Source organism: Macrobrachium nipponense, chromosome 24, assembly GCF_015104395.2.
Source record: "Macrobrachium nipponense isolate FS-2020 chromosome 24, ASM1510439v2, whole genome shotgun sequence".
Classification (NCBI taxonomy): Eukaryota; Metazoa; Arthropoda; class Malacostraca; order Decapoda; family Palaemonidae; genus Macrobrachium; species Macrobrachium nipponense.
Genome location: NC_061091.1, coordinates 3,603,515 through 3,621,788, shown reverse-complemented (window position 1 = coordinate 3,621,788; position 18,274 = coordinate 3,603,515). Strand labels below are relative to the sequence as shown.

At 36.8% G+C, this 18,274-nt stretch overlaps 6 non-coding genes across 6 annotated transcripts; 2 read left to right on the top strand and 4 right to left on the bottom strand.

Moving 5' to 3' along the window:
* Window positions 1-6,351: 6,351 nt before the first annotated feature.
* On the bottom strand, window positions 6,352-6,424 carry Trnar-acg (transfer RNA arginine (anticodon ACG)). The gene has a single exon. It is a non-coding gene; the product is annotated as a tRNA-Arg (tRNA).
* Window positions 6,425-14,950: 8,526 nt separating this feature from the next.
* Window positions 14,951-15,023, bottom strand: Trnar-acg (transfer RNA arginine (anticodon ACG)). Its single transcript has one exon. It is a non-coding gene; the product is annotated as a tRNA-Arg (tRNA).
* A 670-nt stretch (window positions 15,024-15,693) lies between these two features.
* Window positions 15,694-15,766, top strand: Trnar-acg (transfer RNA arginine (anticodon ACG)). The gene has a single exon. It is a non-coding gene; the product is annotated as a tRNA-Arg (tRNA).
* A 415-nt stretch (window positions 15,767-16,181) lies between these two features.
* Trnar-acg (transfer RNA arginine (anticodon ACG)) lies at window positions 16,182-16,254 on the bottom strand. The gene has a single exon. It is a non-coding gene; the product is annotated as a tRNA-Arg (tRNA).
* Window positions 16,255-16,719: 465 nt separating this feature from the next.
* On the top strand, window positions 16,720-16,792 carry Trnar-acg (transfer RNA arginine (anticodon ACG)). Its single transcript has one exon. It is a non-coding gene; the product is annotated as a tRNA-Arg (tRNA).
* Window positions 16,793-17,246: 454 nt separating this feature from the next.
* On the bottom strand, window positions 17,247-17,319 carry Trnar-acg (transfer RNA arginine (anticodon ACG)). Its single transcript has one exon. It is a non-coding gene; the product is annotated as a tRNA-Arg (tRNA).
* Between the last annotated feature and the right edge of the window lie 955 nt (window positions 17,320-18,274).

The window sequence follows — 18,274 nt, the reverse complement described above, 5'->3', positions numbered from 1 at the left end:
CATTCCCAGTCTCTTGGGAATACCAGGTTTCACTTATATTCATTATATCTATTTTCTTTTCATTTTGGGTTAGTTCTTTCTAAGTACTCTATTTTTCTTTTTGAGTTACTCGTAACTAAACCCTGCGCATTCATCACTATGATGGTTTGCGTGTTTTCTCCTTCATTTAATTACTGGTAGTAATAAGGATTTCCCATGCTCTTTTGCCTGTTCTGGTATGTTGTTCTTTTTTTCATTTCCAGAAATTCTGACATTAAAAATCCAACTTTTCCATAATATTTGATCTTCCTTCATCATAATTATTCATTTTGTGTCTGAATCTGCAATTTTCTCCGTTTCTGCAATATCCTCTTGCATAATAAATACAGTTATTATCTCTTGAGTAGAATTTCGGAGCTGATGTTTTGAAATTTTTTGCTGACACCTCTGCATATCTCATTGGTGGTTTACTTTTCTCTTTTACCTGATATTCTTGATTTCTCTCTTTATTTGTTTCTTTCTTATTTTGGATTTTATTACTTGGTTGGTTATTTATTTGATTATGATTCATGGCTACAGGGTGCATATATTTGCATTTTTTGTCGAACTTACATCCTTTTCCTTCTTTTAGGTTTTTACATAATTTTGGAGCAGATCTCTGCAATATCCCATCCCCCATATCCATCTAAGTATGCACATTTACCATATATTTCATAGTTTTTGTTGACATATCTTAGGATGTTTGTAGTAACATCTTTCTCCAAATCTGCAATTCCCTCTTTTCAAAAGGTTGCAGATTTTGTCTTTCTTGTCTATTTTTTCCTCTTTCCCGTCATTGTATAGATCTGGGTAGAGCCTCTTCGGGATTTGCTTTTCTGTTGTCATATCGTAATTTATTTCTTCGTAGGTATGCTGCTTTATTGCCTCATATGTAGTATCAATGAGTATCTCTGCATCCATACTTTTATCTTGTTCTTTGTTTTCCTTATTTTTTTCTGTCATTTCATTTTTGTTTACTTCTCTTCCGTTTTCCTCTTCTTCTTTTTCTTCTTCTTCTTCCTCTTCCTCTTCTTCTTCATCCTCAACTATTTGTACATTCAATCTTGATTTAATAACATTGTCTATCCATGATAGACATGTTGAACAAAAAATTCTTGTATCTTTTCTCAAATCTTGTATTACCTCAGCAGAGAGAGAGAGAGAGAGAGAGAGAGAGAGAGAGAGAGAGGAGAGAGAGAGAGAGGTTCTTCCCCTCCCTACTACACCCCTTTTGCTAATTAAGAACGGACAAATTGGCTGCAGGATTGCAATCAGCGCCATAACAGCATTCAAAAGTCGGACGGGAAGCCCAGCAGGATGCACTGTCAGCGATTTCGAAGTCAGGAGAAACCTTGAGAAATGGCAGGTGGATTCGTCTTTCCTTTTTTTTTTTTTTTTTGTTTTTTTTTTTTTTTTTTAACCTGTCATTCTAGTTTAGAATATATTAGATTAATTGTTTTTCTTTTATTTCTCTCATTCTCTCCATTTATGTCGTTTCAGAAATCGTTGAGCCTATCTATTTCAATCTCTCTTCATCCATTAGCAAATTTTGACTCTCTCTCTCTCTCTCTCTCTTCATCTTCTTCATCCATTCCCAATTTTTGAATCTCTCTCTCTCTCTCTCTCTCTCTTCTCTTCTTCATCCATTCACAACTTTTAACTCTCTCTCTCTCTCTCTCTCTCTTCATCCATTCACAACTTTTAATTCTCTCTCTCTCTCTCTCTCTCTCTCTCTCTTCTTCTTCTTCTTCTTCTTCTTCATCCATTCACAACTTTTAATCTTCTATCTCTCTCTCTCTCTCTCTCTCTCTCTTCTTCTTCTTCTTCTTCTTCATCCATTTACAACTTTTAACTTTCCCTCTCTCTCTCTCTTTTTCTGGTCTCTCTATATATCTTCTGCACCTATCTCTGCTGACTGTTTCTTTCCCTTAACTTCCAAGCTTTGGAAATCTCTCCCTGCCCACCTTTTCCCGGACCCTTATAACATTTTACCCTCCAAGAGGCATAGTGCCCACGCCCTATAGCCATCCCTGTTCATTCTCTGCCTTCTTCGGGCTTGGGTCAATTATGGAAGGCCAAGCACTGGGACCTACGAGGTCATTCAGCGCTGAAATGGAAATTCACAGTAAAAGGTTTGAAAGGTGTAACAGGAGGAAAATCTCGAAGCAGAAGTAAGGTGAAAGAAAGAGAATATGAAAGGAGGTACAGTAAACAGAACGAAAGAGATTGCAGGAAACAATGGACAGGAGAGGGTGGAAAGTCATAAGGAAGAAAGAGAATATGAAAGGAGGTACAGTAAACAGAACGAAAGAGATTGCAGGAAACAATGGACAGGAGAGGGTGGAAAGTCATAAGGAAGAAAGAGAATATGAAAGGAGGTACAGTAAACAGAACGAAAGAGATTGCAGGAAACAATGGTCAGGAGAGGGTGGAAAGTCATAAGGAAGAAAGAGAATATGAAAGGAGGTACAGTAAACAGAACGATAGAGATTGCAGAAAACAATGGTCAGCAGAGGGTGGAAAGTCATAAGGAAGAAAGAGAAATGAAAGGAGGTACAGTAAACTAAACGAAAGAGATTGCAGGAAACAATGGTCAGGAGAGGGTGCAAAGTAAGGTGAAAGAAAGGGAATATGAAAGGAGGTACAGTAAACAGAACGAAAGAGATTGCAGGAAACAATGGTCAGGAGAGGGTGGAAAGTCATAAGGAAGAAAGTGAATATGAAAGGAGGTACAGTAAACAGAACGATTGAGATTGCAGAAAACAATGGTCAGCAGAGGGTGGAAAGTCATAATAAAGAAAGAGAAATGAAAGGAGGTACAGTAAAAAGGAACGAAAGAGGTTGCAGCTATAGGGGGCTGAAGAGAATCTGCAAAGAACCTTAAGTAATGCTTACAGTACGCCGCGTGAGGTGCCCGTCAATTACTGGACATCGGCTTTATCGGCATCTTCGGAATTCAATGACGTTCGGGGACCCAGAAGAGAGAGAGAGAGAGAGAGAGAGAGAGAGAGGGTGGGGGGGGGGGGGGGGGTGGGGGGGGGGGGGCGGGGATGGAGGCCTTCGAGATTATTTTGAACGCAATAAAAACTTCACCGCTCCTCCGAGCGAAGTTGACGGAAAGAAAATAAGAGAAGTTTCCTTGACAGGGTTTCGCTAACTTCGACGGAACGAAGGCATGAAAGAAACATTATTATAATGTAAGAAGAACTTTCGTTGGGAAAGTTTCCAGTTGGACGAGTCGTTTACGTGCTCGGCTACCGATTCGGTAGTCCCGAGTTCGATTGCATGCTCTGTCAACGTTGAGTCCAAGGGGAATATGTTTCTGGTGATTTAGAAAGTTAATTTCTCGATATGTTGTGGTTCAGATCCCACAATAAGCTGTAGGTCCCCTACAGCTTATTGTGGTTAAACTAAGATTAAAAAGCAAGAGCCCGTGCTGGCATAAGGCCAGCTTAAGCTCAGTGTCAGGGAAAACAGCTCCGAACCGAACGCCAGCATCACATATTGACCTGAATATAGATTTTAGGCCAAAGGCCAAGCGCTGGAACCTACGAAGTCATTCAGCGCTGAAACGGAAATTGACAGAAAAAGGTGAATCAATTGTTAGGAGAAGGTGGAAAGTAGGATGGAAGAAAGGGAATATGAACGGAGGTACAGCAAAAGGAACGAAAGGGGTTGCAGCTAGAGGCCAAAGGCACGCTGCAAAGAACCTCTAGTGACGCCCTACATTGCACCGCATGAGGCGCACTGACGGCATCACCCCGCTCCAACGGAGAGCATCAGATATAGGACCGTCTGGGTTATGCTTTCGAAGCACGTTTTGGAAAGCAAGCTTGCTAATATTACTACGTCTAGTTCCCTATCTATTGATCTAGTATACTTATTAAGCACAAAACTAGTTGGCAACCTGCTTCTTGCATCAAAATTTGATTTTATTCCTTATTGTAAATAACTATTCAATTAAGTGTCTACGTTATCTGTTGAGCAAAAACTACTAGTCAGCGATCCATTTCTTGCTCTTTTTTTTCTTATTTCTAAATAATTGAAGAAATGGGTGAATACCCTACAGAAATTCAACGCTATTTACTCTGGCATTGTTAACGTGGCAAGCAAACAGCGAACATTATATACAATCAGGACGTATACAACTAACAAATGCATACTGATAATTCCTTCCGTGGAGAGAGAGAGAGAGAGAGAGAGAGAGAGAGAGAGAGAGAGAGAGAGAGAGAGAGAGAGAGAGAGTAATCCCAAAAGAGCAGCACACTGTCTGAAAAATATCTGAGGTGGAACGAACGCTTCGGAAATAAAAAAATCTGTTGTACGCGAAAGGTTCTGAAAGCATCGCCATGAGAGTAGAGGAGATTGTCTGAAAAAATATCTGGAGCGGAACGAACGCTTCTATGAAAGCATCGCCAGCCGCTGTAGGTTCAGAAGAGCACAGCTGAGCGATAACTAATGAAAACCGACGCCCTGGAGATGAGGAGAGCCGTTGCAAAACACTGCAAACTACAATGAAATTGCTGTGTCTGAAGACGAACGGAAAACTGTTCGACGAAAATTTTAGGACCCGTCACAAGATGCGTTTACCTTGAAGGGGAGAGACAGAGAAAGAGAGAGAGAGAGAGAGAGAGAGAGAGAGAGAGAGAGAGAGAGAGAGATATCAGACCCTCCTCTGATCTTCGTCTGGCCTGAAGATATCTTATCAGTGCTATCTTATCTTTAATGACCAAAAACAGGAGGGGGATGATCAAGGACATTCAATAGTCTTAACTCTCTCTCTCTCCCTGATAAGGGAGACAGAGAGGTAACAGCACACTTGAACATAGTCTTTTCATAGGTTCAGAGTGAAGAATACAATTTCTAGAATTCATTCAAACGAAGACCTAATTAGAGAGAGAGAGAGAGAGAGAGAGAGAAGAGAGAGAGTTAATGCGTCAATACGACAGTTACAATTTCGAAAATGGCAAATGCGTATTACAGCATCTATTATTTTCCCTGTGCCATCAGAGAGAGAGAGAGAGAGAGAGAGAGAGAGAGAGAGAGAGAGAGAGAGAGAGATTTCAAACGGTCTCAATTAACTCAAATGGTAAAATGCCCTCACAGCATCCAACATTTTTCACTGTGCCATCAAGCACGGAGAGAGAGAGAGAGAGAGAGAGAGAGAGAGAATGGCAAATGCACACTACAGCATCTGTTATTTTCATTGTGCCATCAGGTAGAGAGAGAGAGAGAGAGAGAGATGAAAACTGAAGGAAGTAACATTCTTATCATTCACTTCAAAGTGACAAATCATACTTTATTCTTTGTTTTGTTTTTTTTCAACTTCGAGTCTACGCTCATAGGAACGCTAGAGTTGCAATTCGCAGAAATTTTTGCAAAAGAGGAAAATGAAAAATAATCTTTATCTTTGACCCCAAGTTTTTATGTTTACGCGAGCATGTCGTTTTTATTGTCTTCTCTTTATTTATCATGTGTTTGTTTGTTTGTATGGTGATTTTACGTTGCATGGAACCAGAGGTTATTCAGCAACGGGACCAACGGCTTGACGTGACTTCCGAACCACGTCGAGAGTGAACTTCTATCACCAGAGAGACACATCTCTCACACCTTAATGGAATGCCCGAGAATTGAACTCGCGGCCACCGAGGTGGCAGGCCAAGACCAAACAGACCTCGCCACTGAGGCGCTCTTATCATAAGTCTTCGACCAATTCCGTGGAAGGCTGCTTAGCAATAATAATAAAAATAATAATTATTTTCTGTCAAATTTAAAGACTTTGACCCGTGCATTAAACCACATATGCAGATACACGAATAAGTCTTATCTGTAGCTTGTTAGTTTGTCTGTATGGTGCTTTAACGTTGCATGGAACCAGTGGTTATTCAGCAACGGCCTATAGCTTATGTATCGAGTGATTGATTGTAAAGTGTCGTTTACATATTCTAGAATACAGCTTCCATCATGTCATCTTTACGTCACCACATTTCTTTTCCATATTTTTCCCGCAAAATGTTTTCCACTGTATCATATCCTTACATTTCATTTCATGACTTTTTGTCCTCATTATTCTCTCTCTCTCGCTACCTCTTTCTTTCTTTCAGTTGATACTACCTATACTGCATACATGCTTGTGCCTTCATTTTGATAAGTGCCTTTTATCTACTTCTCAGTCCATTACTTAAGGTCCCATATGACTTCTGGCTGTCAATTCCGTTTTCTGTGATCATGAAAAGCGCAGGCACTTGAAATATCATTTATAAGTAACCAAAAATTTCTTTCTTAACTCAACAATTAATATCTAATGCAATCTTCGAATAAAAAGGTTATATGCGACCTTGCCAGGATTCGAACCTGGAATCTTCTGATCCGTAGTCAGACGCGTTATCCGTTGCGCCACAAGGCCTGTGTTTTAGAAGGTAACGGCAGATAAGAAGGTTTGTTTCTGCTTAAATCAAGCAATAGAGAGTATAACGCATTTATATCACTTTTTCGTTGATCATTCTTATATATACTGATTACACACACACACACACACACACACACATATATATATATATATATATATATATATATATATATATATATATATATATATATATATATATATATATGCGTGCAGGTGTATGTATACATCTTTGTATGTATGTATGTATTTTGCACAGATATCACGCCAATGTGGATGAACTCACTGTGCAGAAAACCTTCACAAAATCAGGTTTCTATTACACCTTCCAGGAAAGCTCATCAACAACGTGACGAATTCCTGATACGCACTGCACCATCCAATTTCTGGATCTCATGTCCCACCATTTCCACTGTCTTCTTCTCTGTGCTCCTTCCCAATGCTAATAATGATCTAATTCATTGTCCTCCTCTCTTGAGGTCTTCCTCTCTTCCTTCATGCTCTGTTTATGATTCATTAGCGGCCTCTGTCTTTTAAGAATGGCCAAATCACCTCCAAAAACAGTCGTATCCTTGACCAAAGCTAACTCTTTCACCACTTCTGTGCGTTTCTTCATTTATGACCTCTTCAGCTATAGCTAACTGCCCTCTCAACCTTCTTAAATAAATTAAAAAAAAAATCTCTTCAGTTCGTAAGTTACTGCGTCAAATTCTAGCCACCAGTCCCCCAACTATTCACACTTTTCCCTCAGTTCTGTACTTACAAACTACTACCGATAAGTTTTGTCAGTACAGCAGCATCCCTCCTCACAGCCTTGAATGGTAGTGATACGAGATATGCTTAGGGATCGAGGCAATGAATTGAAAATTCTTGACTGTATAAGGTAATGCATTCAAAGCGGCTAAAGAGACGTTTTATGTTAAAAAAAATGAAACTTATTACGGAAATATCAAAGACGCTGCAACAGAGACGATTGCAATGGCTGGGGCATGTCATGAGAGGAGAGGAGGATTCTGTATGTGAAAGGATCATGAATTTGGAAGGGCCCGGATCAAGGAGGAGAGGGGAGACCCAGTTAACAATTACATGCGGGAGAGAGGAACGTGAGGGACCGGTTATAATGAACGGGCCGTGCGGGACCGAGGAACGTTGAGTGGCGTTATAAAATGGGAAAGGGAACATCGGGACAGAGGAACGTGAGTGGCGTATAATGAACAGGGACATGCGGGACAGAGGAACGTGAGTGACGTATAATGAACAGGGACATGCGGGACAGAGGAACGTGAGTGACGCATAATCGTGCATGATCGTAGAAGATAAAGAAAACTAATAACAAGCCGTGACCCCATAATGGGGAAAGTTGAAGATCAAGAAAGAAAGATTCCATATCTACTCGAGAATTTTGGAATTAATGCTTCATTGCAGAACGATGAAACGGTGAAACATGCACTTCTCAAGAACTCCCTCGACGAAGTTAAAGTATGATTTTAACTATTTAAAATTTTTTTTACCGTTTTAACTTTATTATAACATTATCAACTTTCTTTTTAAGATTTTTTATGGAAATTTTTGCATTCATATATATGTTTGCTTTCAACTTTTATCATGAGCTTTGTTTAAATTATTTATAAAATTTGTTGTTCATCCTTTTTTCAACCTTTTTAAAATTTTCTATACTTTAGGGGGTAATTGTCCTAAGGGGATAATTATCCTGATACGACCAAGTCACGGGTCATTGTGATAAAAAATTTTGCATCGGTCAAATTGTAAACAGAAGAGCAAAAAAAAAAAAAAAAAAAAAAAAAAAAAAAAAAAAAAAAAAAAAATTGTTTTTCTTAGAATTTTTTTACGTATTCGTGAAAACAATCATACGATCAATTGGCCATGAGTAAAATATGATAATTAATTCTAATAACCCACAAGACAAGCATCACTGAATCCAGTTGCTTAAAAAAAATTGAATTTTTTTAACGTGTTCGTGAAAACTAATCATACGATCTACTGACCATGAACACAAAATATCATTAATTCTAATAACCCACAAGACAGAAGCATCACAGAATCAGTTTATATATATATATATATATTATATATATATATATATATATATATATATAGATAACCAGCAAGTATACGAACATTAGCCATGACATGAATAAACTTGATCCATTAACCTGAAGAAAGATATTGCATGGAGGTTTAATTAAAGCTAACCGTTGGAGGCCGGAACTATAAAGCAATGTATATTTATCGCCTCATTTCCCCGTGAATGATCTTTCAAATTGCACGAAATTTATTGGCTATTCACAAGTTATACCACAGCAGCTTTATTGGCTATTTATGCCAAGTATATTATAGCACAGCAGAACATAATTATTCCTGTCACTTCATGACTAACTACATGGCTTTATAATTACTGAAAATTTCCATTAACTTTTCAATGCGAAGTTAGTTTCAGTCGATCGATGGTTAATTCGGCGCCATTTTGAGGTTGGATAATTGCACTTCGTTGCAGTATATTGCAAACAGCAAAACAATACAAATAATAGATCATACTGATCGTTTGAAATTAGCCGAAATAAACACAGAAATACCAAAAATGTAGACAAGGTTTTAGACGGTGGTATATCCTTTATTATAACTTTGAAACGGAAGAGCAACACTCGTAAATAAAGCAAGCACAAGATAAGAGCAAGATGACAAAACAAATGAAAACAATGTTTTCTTAAAATAACAAAACAAGACAAATAAAAACACTTTCTCCTTAAAAAAAAAATTAAATTTTTGCTGTTAGTTTTCCGTCAGTTGACATAATTTGAGTAACAACAATAAAGGCAAGGCGTGATCCGACATCCAGCTTACTCAAGGAGCGTGCTGAAATCTACGGTCAAATAGAGCGTTGTTTCACCAACGAAAATTAAAATAAATGTGGTATATTCTAATAGAAATAATTTTTCTGTACTGTTTAATACGCACATTTTTTTTACTTTTTATATTTTCATTCTAATACATAAATCATAAATATCCTACCCTAAAATCCCTGTCTCTTTAATTAACTCAAAACGGGAAGAACTTGTTCAGACCTTGTTAGGCTTCCCTACACCCCCTCCCCAACCACAAAGTAATTTGTAGGCTTACTCCCCGAGTAAGCGAAAATCTTAAAAAAAAAAATTAAACGCTACAATGAAAACTGTCAAGCTTCTTATTGCAAACTGAATCGCAAGCATGCAAGCATGCAAGAGGTGCGTTTTGTCAAGGCAGAGTTTCCGAATAGCAGAATATAGACGGTAGGAGCTGAAATGCTTTCGCGCCATTAAAAATTCTTTTTTATTTAATCCAGAGTATTGCGCGCCAAAAATAGATTGTTTCGCGCCATTAAAAATTTTCAATTAGTCCAGTGTACTGCGCGCCAAAAATAGATTGTTTCGCGCCCTTAACATTTTTTTTTTTTTTTTTTTTTTTTTTTTTTAGTCCATCGTATTGCGCGCCAAAAATAGATTATATTGCGCCATTAAAAATTCTTAATTAGTCCTGCGTATTGCGCGCCAAAATAGATTGTTTCGCGCCATTAAAAATTTTTAATTAGTCCAGTGTACTGCGCGCCAAAAATAGATTGTTTCGCGCGCTTAACATTTTTTTTTTTTTAGTCCAGCGTATTGCGCGCCAAAAATAGATTGTTTCGCGCCATTAAAATTTCTTTTTTTATTTAATCCAGAGTATTACACGCCAAAAATAGATTGTTTCGCGCCATTAACATTTTTTTTTTTTCTTTTAGTCCAGCTTATTGCACGCCATAAACAGATTGTTTTTAGAGTCATTTCAGAGCGATGGTTGTATTTCGGAGGGGGAAAAAAATTAATATATCTATATATATATATATATATATATATATATATCCTATTGGTATCGTGTGTGTGTTGTGTTGTGATGTGTGCGTGTGTGAGTGAGATTATTTTATTGCCTGCGTTCAGCTTGGAATAGATTACGTGCCCTTTGCTGGTCTTCGTCCACTACACCTGACTGACTACCAGTTAAGTAAGGCAATGCGCACCCGTGCCCCTAGCATGGAGGTCATCTCAGATGATGCCAGTTAGTATCAGAAGTCACCAAAATACGAATCGTTACGAGGTTTTACTGACGCGAGACGAAAGGATTGCTCGAAACGATTCGACCAAGATCATTGTATGTCGACGATGTGTAAGTGTTTACATAATAATAATATGGAATGTTAGTCCATATATACTGTTTTTTTTTTTCAGACATTCTTTTCGTGTGGGTCGAGTATTAAAAGATAATAAATTTATCCTAAAGTCGTATTTATTACAGCAAGTAACGTAACTCTTAGCTGGCTGAGAGCAATCTCCTGCCAAGTGACGACGTCATCATTGCCGTATCAGCATTTGTTCCTTTTAACCTCAATAATCTGCTTACACAGGTTTCATCTGTGTGTCGTCTCTGCTTGCAAAAGCAGATTGACTGGAGAAAGGAATGCTTAGCCCGAAATTCTCATGGGCAAGGCAGACGTTAGGTACAGGTGTCTATCGTATGCGCAATGCAACTTTAGCTAAGGAGTTGCAATCATTTTAAAATTAATAACAAAATAAGCAAATAGAATTTCTATAACAACAAAATGGATTAATTTTTCTGAACCTCATAGACATTTAGAAGTATCAAGATATGTATATGATATATTTACTTGCAACATTAGCCTATTGCAATTCAAGTAAAACATTCATGGGAAAATGTCACATTTTCTTGAAAAACCCAAAGTTTATTTAGAAATTAGTTACATAGTGGGTTTTTTCGTTGCATCTCCTACCTATTAATAATGTTTTTAAAATTAACCTCAGAGGATGCGCGTGGGAAAATTGAATATGAAACTTTTGTTAGGGCACATAGGATCAGATTTTTATCACAACTTAATTTCAGTTAGCATAGAGAAATACAGAATCATGATTAATCTTCTCTTTGACTCTTATGTTGCCTGGCAATCTTACAAATAGCTCCGTTTTCCACTTCTTTGTCTAGTAACTTACTACCAGTAATATCGAATTTTCTTTGAGATTCGTAATGATATCTATTTATTTTTTATAATTATGGATATTTTTACAAGTCATCATAGACCTGGATAGGTTCACTCATTGTTAATGCCATGGATAAAAAAGTTTGTACAGCGGACTCTTTTGAATTCCAAAATATCAGCGAATTCATGTGGGTTAAGTCTGGTCTAAATGGCTCTCTCCCCTCCCCTGTATTTGGATGTCGTCTGAATTTACTTTGCCCTTGTGACATGTATAATTTCACTTGCAGGCTGATTAATGGAACCTGGTTACAGTATCCTGCAGTACGAGAGTTTCACATAGCAACTTCAAAAAATCGTTCGTCGCTGCGGATGACTACAGTCAAGTAACAACCGCCTACAATGTGAAAGGAATTTCATGGACTTCTTCGACCGACACCGTATCTCGTCGTTAATCTCGTTTTAATGCGGAATGCTCCGGCGGCTGTTGGAATCGACTACGAAAGGGACATACTTCCGACGATTACGACCCGAAGGATATTCAACTCTACTTTGCTGGCGAAGGACGCTGCTGGGGATGTTTTTTTATTCATCGTGAACGTAATCGTGTAGCTTAGGATGCAGAGAATAAGTATGAGCGCAAAAATAGAACGTTGGACCCGCCCAGGCAAATTTTCCCCTTGTTTTAACCCTGTGAAATCGGCCGTTTCATTTGGCTATAGGTGGTTGTCTGGAACTGTGTAATGGACGAAAAGTGGTTCGAAAGCTAGTTAAATGTGAAGTAGTATAACCTCGGTCATGTATCCTATATATATAAATGATCATAAAATAACAGAATCGAAATAATATTTTTTCGTGTGTACGCACTAGGAATCTATATATAAATGATCATAAATAACAGAACCGAAATATATTTTTGCGCGTACGCACTAGGAATCTATATATAAATGATCATAAATAACGGAATCGAACTATATCTTTGCGTGTACGCAATAGGAATCTATTTAAAGTGCACATATATTAATCATAATTATATGAATCCATAGCATATGTATAAACAAATCAGGTAGCCTATAATCAATCTGTTACCTTTTATCTTACCAATATCTGCAGTTATTTATGAGTTAGTATATGAATTAAGGAATCAGATATATAACATTTAGCATAAAAATCAACGAATCAATCAGCATAAACATTAATAATTTTATCAATTCATATATGAAATTTTTTTTTTTTATCAGTTAAAATATGATTTTTATCATGTTAATCTTCATTCTATGCAATTATCAGAGTACATTAGTATTTTCTGTAGCTATGTATCTTAATGAGATGAAGTGAAAAAAATGTATCATTATATATCACGTGATCACTATTATTTACCAATATCATTGTTTTATATTTTATTACTTGAATCAATTCATGTACACCATGAATTTTTATTTATATATATATATATATATATATATATATATATATATATATATATATATATATATATATATATTCACATAGTGTCTGTATCACACTCCTATAAGTCAAATGCAAGTCAAGTTTGAGTAATATTCAGTAGTTGGTTTTGGTAGCTGACCGAGCTGATGTAAGTGTTTACATAATAATAATATGGGAATGGTTTAGTCATATATATAAAAGATTGCTTGCAGGAATGTGATCAGACTAGAGACGCTAAAGATGACGTATACAATAAGTATGTAGGCTAAGATAACATGCCGTCACCTGTAGTCATTCAATTGTTTATAAACTTTAGTCCAAGCTTCCTGCTTGAGACAAACACCGTGACCTATAGCTCAGGCGGCCTACGTGATCTCTAGCGTGTCTCATTTTGATTGTGTGTTCGTATGTAACTATGTCATCTGATAGTATGTTCATATGTTCGAGCTACTATCTGCTTCCTTGATAACTTGTAACAGAGATGTAGAACAGGCAGAACAGAGTTAGCTATCGTCATTAGAAGACCTGTACCTCTTTACCTAAGCTTTATCATGTAGAGGAATAGGATTAGCCATCATCATTGGCAGAAGCGATCAAGCTATCGTTATTAGAAGACTTGTACAATCATATCTGATCTTCAGCATGTAAAACTTCAGAAGAATATATCTATTTTTATATTTCGTGTTTTCTACAAGAACCTCCTCACCATGAGTTTAACACATCGTCGTAATAACTAACAAGATAATACCGACTTCGTAAGTGATCTACAACCCCCCAGACACTCCATTGAAGATGGAAGTGCAATACCAACCGACTTAGCGTAAGATTATCGCTAGTCTAACATTACCTCATAGGGCGCCTTATCATACAAGGCACAAGCCCTAATAGATGGAATGCTTCTGTATCCTTCAAAATTATGTACTAAAATAAATAAATAATAATAAATAATAATATTTCGTATCCGTCAAAATTATGTACTAAAATAAATAAATAAATAATAATAAACAAAGCTAAGCAGTCATTTCAGAATTGTTATTACAGCCCAATTCTCATACGTAGCTATATACAAGTCAGGACTATCATCTCGACCTGTGGGGAAAAACTGACAAAAAAAAAAAGCCATTTTGGACGAATGGGGATTGTTGGAATGAGAGAGAGAGAGAGAGAGAGAGGATTGAGAGAGGAGACGGAGAGAGAGACAGAGGAGAGGAGAGAGAGAGAGAGAGAGAGAGAGAGAGAGAGAATATCGATTATAATCTGAGAGGCAATGAGATGAGAACTTTGAGCAAATAATTTGGTTCTAAAACTCATAAAACAAAAATGTTCACATTGCTATTTATGTTTCAAAGAACATTTTCGAGGGGTGATAATAGTGATCGACTCAGTATCATCGTTAACGTTGCTTTACTTTGAGATAAGTAATTGTAGTACCTTTGGTTAGCTGTGCAGTGAAATCACAGTCTTCAGTCACCGACAAATATCTCAACCTATAGCCATGTTATTCAGAAATGAACTATTACGGCTTTTGGCGCAACGGATAACGCGTCTGACTGCGGATCAGAAGATGCCAAGTTCGAATCCTGGAAAAGTCGGAAAGTGTTTATCAGGATATATTCCCAATACAATGTAACTAATTAATATATTTGGAAGATCAAGATTTATCATAAGTTGGAGTTGCAATTCACAACTCCTAAAATAAGTAGATGATATTCAAGCTGAGCAATTGTGTGACTTTATGGTATTAACACTAGAGCAATTTTCTATATTTTGTTTTCTGTGTATAAATATCCCTGACTAATATTATTTTACTTTTGATTTTACCTATTTGTAGTCATGCCATCTGACTGCTTACATCATTGGTACCAGCTCTCTCTCTCTCTCTCTCTCTCTCTCTTATAGGTTTAAAAGGACTGCATTGTGCTTCCGTTTGCAGCTTTCCTCACTCCTACAGGTCACCTACAGTTTAAGCTTCTGTATGTTACCATGTACGTATACGTACATTTACTTGAAAAGCAAATTCTATCTCAGCTGCATAATCTCAAAAAAAGCTGACAAATCAACCTTGCCAGGATTCGAACCTGGAATCTTCTGACCCGTAGTCAGACGCGTTATCCATTGCGCCACAAGACCTGTGAAAACAACTGCCATCACAGTGCCACCAGACATTTTATTAAATTGGTGGAAGAGAAATGAATGGAATTTTGAACCCTTTGCTAGATCTCTAATTCACTGATGCAATAGTAGAAGGGTACGTGATGTAGGAGTGGATACTCTTTTTTAAGTTCCCAGATTTGTCAGATTTTGACAAGAGATATGACTATCAGCCTGAATTCCTGCTTCCACTCAACTGAGAAATATTTCTGTATATGCAAAACTCCCTTATTACACAAGATGGACATTACACAGTTGAATTATAATTGATAAAAAAAGATAAAAACTCATTGTGTGTGTGAGAGAGAGGAGAGAGAGAGAGAGAGAGTAGAGAGAGAGAGAGAGAGAGAGAGAGAGAGAGAGAGGGAATTTAACAATAAACATACTCAAGAAGTTATTTTCTTTAAATTAAGCCTTTAATTTAAGACCTGGTCGTAACCGCCCCAGTTTTAGGGAAAAATTCGGAAAGTCATAATACATATCGTCTCAACATAATCTATAACTCTGGATAAGTTCCACATAATTCATGTTATTTTTGCTAGTTCTGCTAAGTCTTCAATCTCTCAGAGGTTTGAAGTTCCACAAAACCTTTCCACATGGTTCAGACATGCAAGGAATTCTCAACCTTAAGATTTTAACCATTTTCACAGGCCTTGTGGCGCAATGGATAACGCGTCTGACTACGGATCAGAAGATTCCAGGTTCGAATCCTGGCAAGGTCGAGGAACACTTTTCACGATATGATCTCAAGTAAGCAGTAACACATTTTTAATAAATGGAAAATCAGAAGATACCATTAATTGATTCTGCAATTCTAACCAACTCCTAAGAGAGGTAGATGGTATTCAATAATAAATCATTTCTATATTTTGTTTTCTGTGTATAAATCCCAGATTGATACTATTTCAGTTTTGATTTTACTCTTTGTAGTACTGCCATCTGATTGCTTACATTATTGGTTCTAGTTCTCTCTCTCATAAGTTTAAAAGGACTGCTTTTTTCCTCTGTTTGAAGCTTTGCCCGCTCCTACAGGTAATCTGCGGAGTATGCCTCTGTATGTGTTACCTTTGTATATGTACATTTACTTGAATAGCAGTCCTACCCCAGCTGCATACTCTCAAAAAAAGGCTGACAAATCGACCTTGCCAGAATTCGAACCTGGAATCTTCTGATCCGTAGTCAGACGCGTTATCCGTTGCGCCACAAGGCCTGTGAAAACAATAGTAGTTACATTGCCACCAGACATTTAACTAAATCAGTGGATGAGAACTGAATAGAAATTTGGACCCTTGGCTGCTAAATTCGCTGATGATATAGCTAACAATCAGAAATATATAGGTAATTGAATTTATATAATTAGTCATATGTATTTTTATAAATTCTTCCATATTTTAAAATTGAAAATAAATGTTTCCCTTCCATTTTGTGTTTCATAGATTTTCAGGAAATTTCTTTTTTTTAGTTTTAAATTAGTCAAAAGTTTTCTTCGTTCCTGTTGTTTTGTTCCGTCTTGATCAGTAGTTATGATCATCTTTTTATCTTCAGGGTTCATGTAGAAAAATTCACTGTCAGTTTAGTCAAATATGAATTTTGAAATGAACTGTGAAAAAATAGTATTCACATTTATTATGAGTAGTTGATTTCCGCTTGCATCATGGCCCCAGATGTTTTTACAGGCCTTGTGGCACAATGGATAATGCGTCTGACTACGGATCAGAAGATTCCAGGTTCGAATCCTGGTAAGGTCGAGGAATGCTTTTCACGATATGATCTCAAGTTAACAGTAACTGAATAATAAATGTTGAAAAATCAAAAAATACCATTAAGTCTGCAATCCCTAACTAAATCCTAAAAGAGGTTAATGGTATTCAAGTTTTAAACTTATATAACTTCATGGGAACAACCATCAGCATGAAAGCATTTCTATGTTTTGTTTTTAGTTTACAAATCTCAGATTGAAATCATTTCAATTTTGATTTTACTTATTTGTAGTACTGCCATCTGATTGCTTACATCATTGGTACCAGCTCTCTCTCTCTCTCCTCTTAGTTTAAAATGACTGCTTTGTGCTTCCGTTTGCAGCTTTCCTCACTCCTACAGGTCACCTGTAGATTATGCCTCTCTATGTGTTACCAATGTATATATACATTCATTTGAATTGCAATTCTACCTCAGCGCATAATATCAAAAAAGCTGAAAAACCGACCTTGCCAGGATTCGAACCTGGAATCTTCTGATCCGTAGTCAGACGCGTTATCCGTTGCGCCACAAGGCCTGTGAAAATAATTGCTGTCAAAGTGCCACCAGACATTTGACAAAATCAGCCGACCCTTTGCTGTTTAATTCACTGATGCAACAGTAGATGGGTATGTGATATAGGAGAGGATACTCTTTGTAAGTTCCCAGAACCATTCATAGTTTAATTAGGCAGAAAAATGAAGTTCACGATTTTATCGTTTGGACGAAAAGTAATTTTAAAAGTAGTAATATTTTCATCTCTGAAAGTTTTCTTGATATCTTCAGGGTTCCTCTCTCTCTCTCTCTCTCTCTCTCTCTCTCAGCAACCATCATCCTGTTTTCCTTTTTGTCCTTTTTAACCCTCTTACGCCGAAGCCCTAAATATCAAAACCTCTCCTGTATGCCGGCGCCGGTTTGGAGTGAGCGCGGAAGCGGAAAAAATAATATTTTCAAAAAATCACAGCGCACTTAGTTTTAAAGATTAAGAGTTTATTTTTGGCTCATTTTTTTGTCATTACTTGAAGTTTAGTATGCAATCATCAGAAATGAAAAATAATATCATTATCATATGTAAATAATGCGAGATATGGTAGCAAAAAAAAAAAAAATCATAGATAATTGTATTTAAATCACGCTGTGCAAAAAACGGTCAAAGCTAACGAGTTACTTTTTTTTCGTTGTATTGTACACTAAATTGCAATCATTTTGATATATAATACATAGTAAAACCATGAAAGCAACACCGGAAAAATATTATCACAAAATGATGTACGAATTCGTAACATGCGGACGTAAAAAAATGTTATTTTCAAAAATTCACCGTAATTCTAAATATTGTTCTAGAGACTTCCAATTTGTTTCAAAATTAAGACAAATGATTTAATATTACGATACTGTAAGAGTTTTAGATTAGAATTGCAGATTTCGACCATTTCGGACGAGTTAAATTTGACCGAATGTCGAAATTTTTATATATATTTTTTTTTATATGC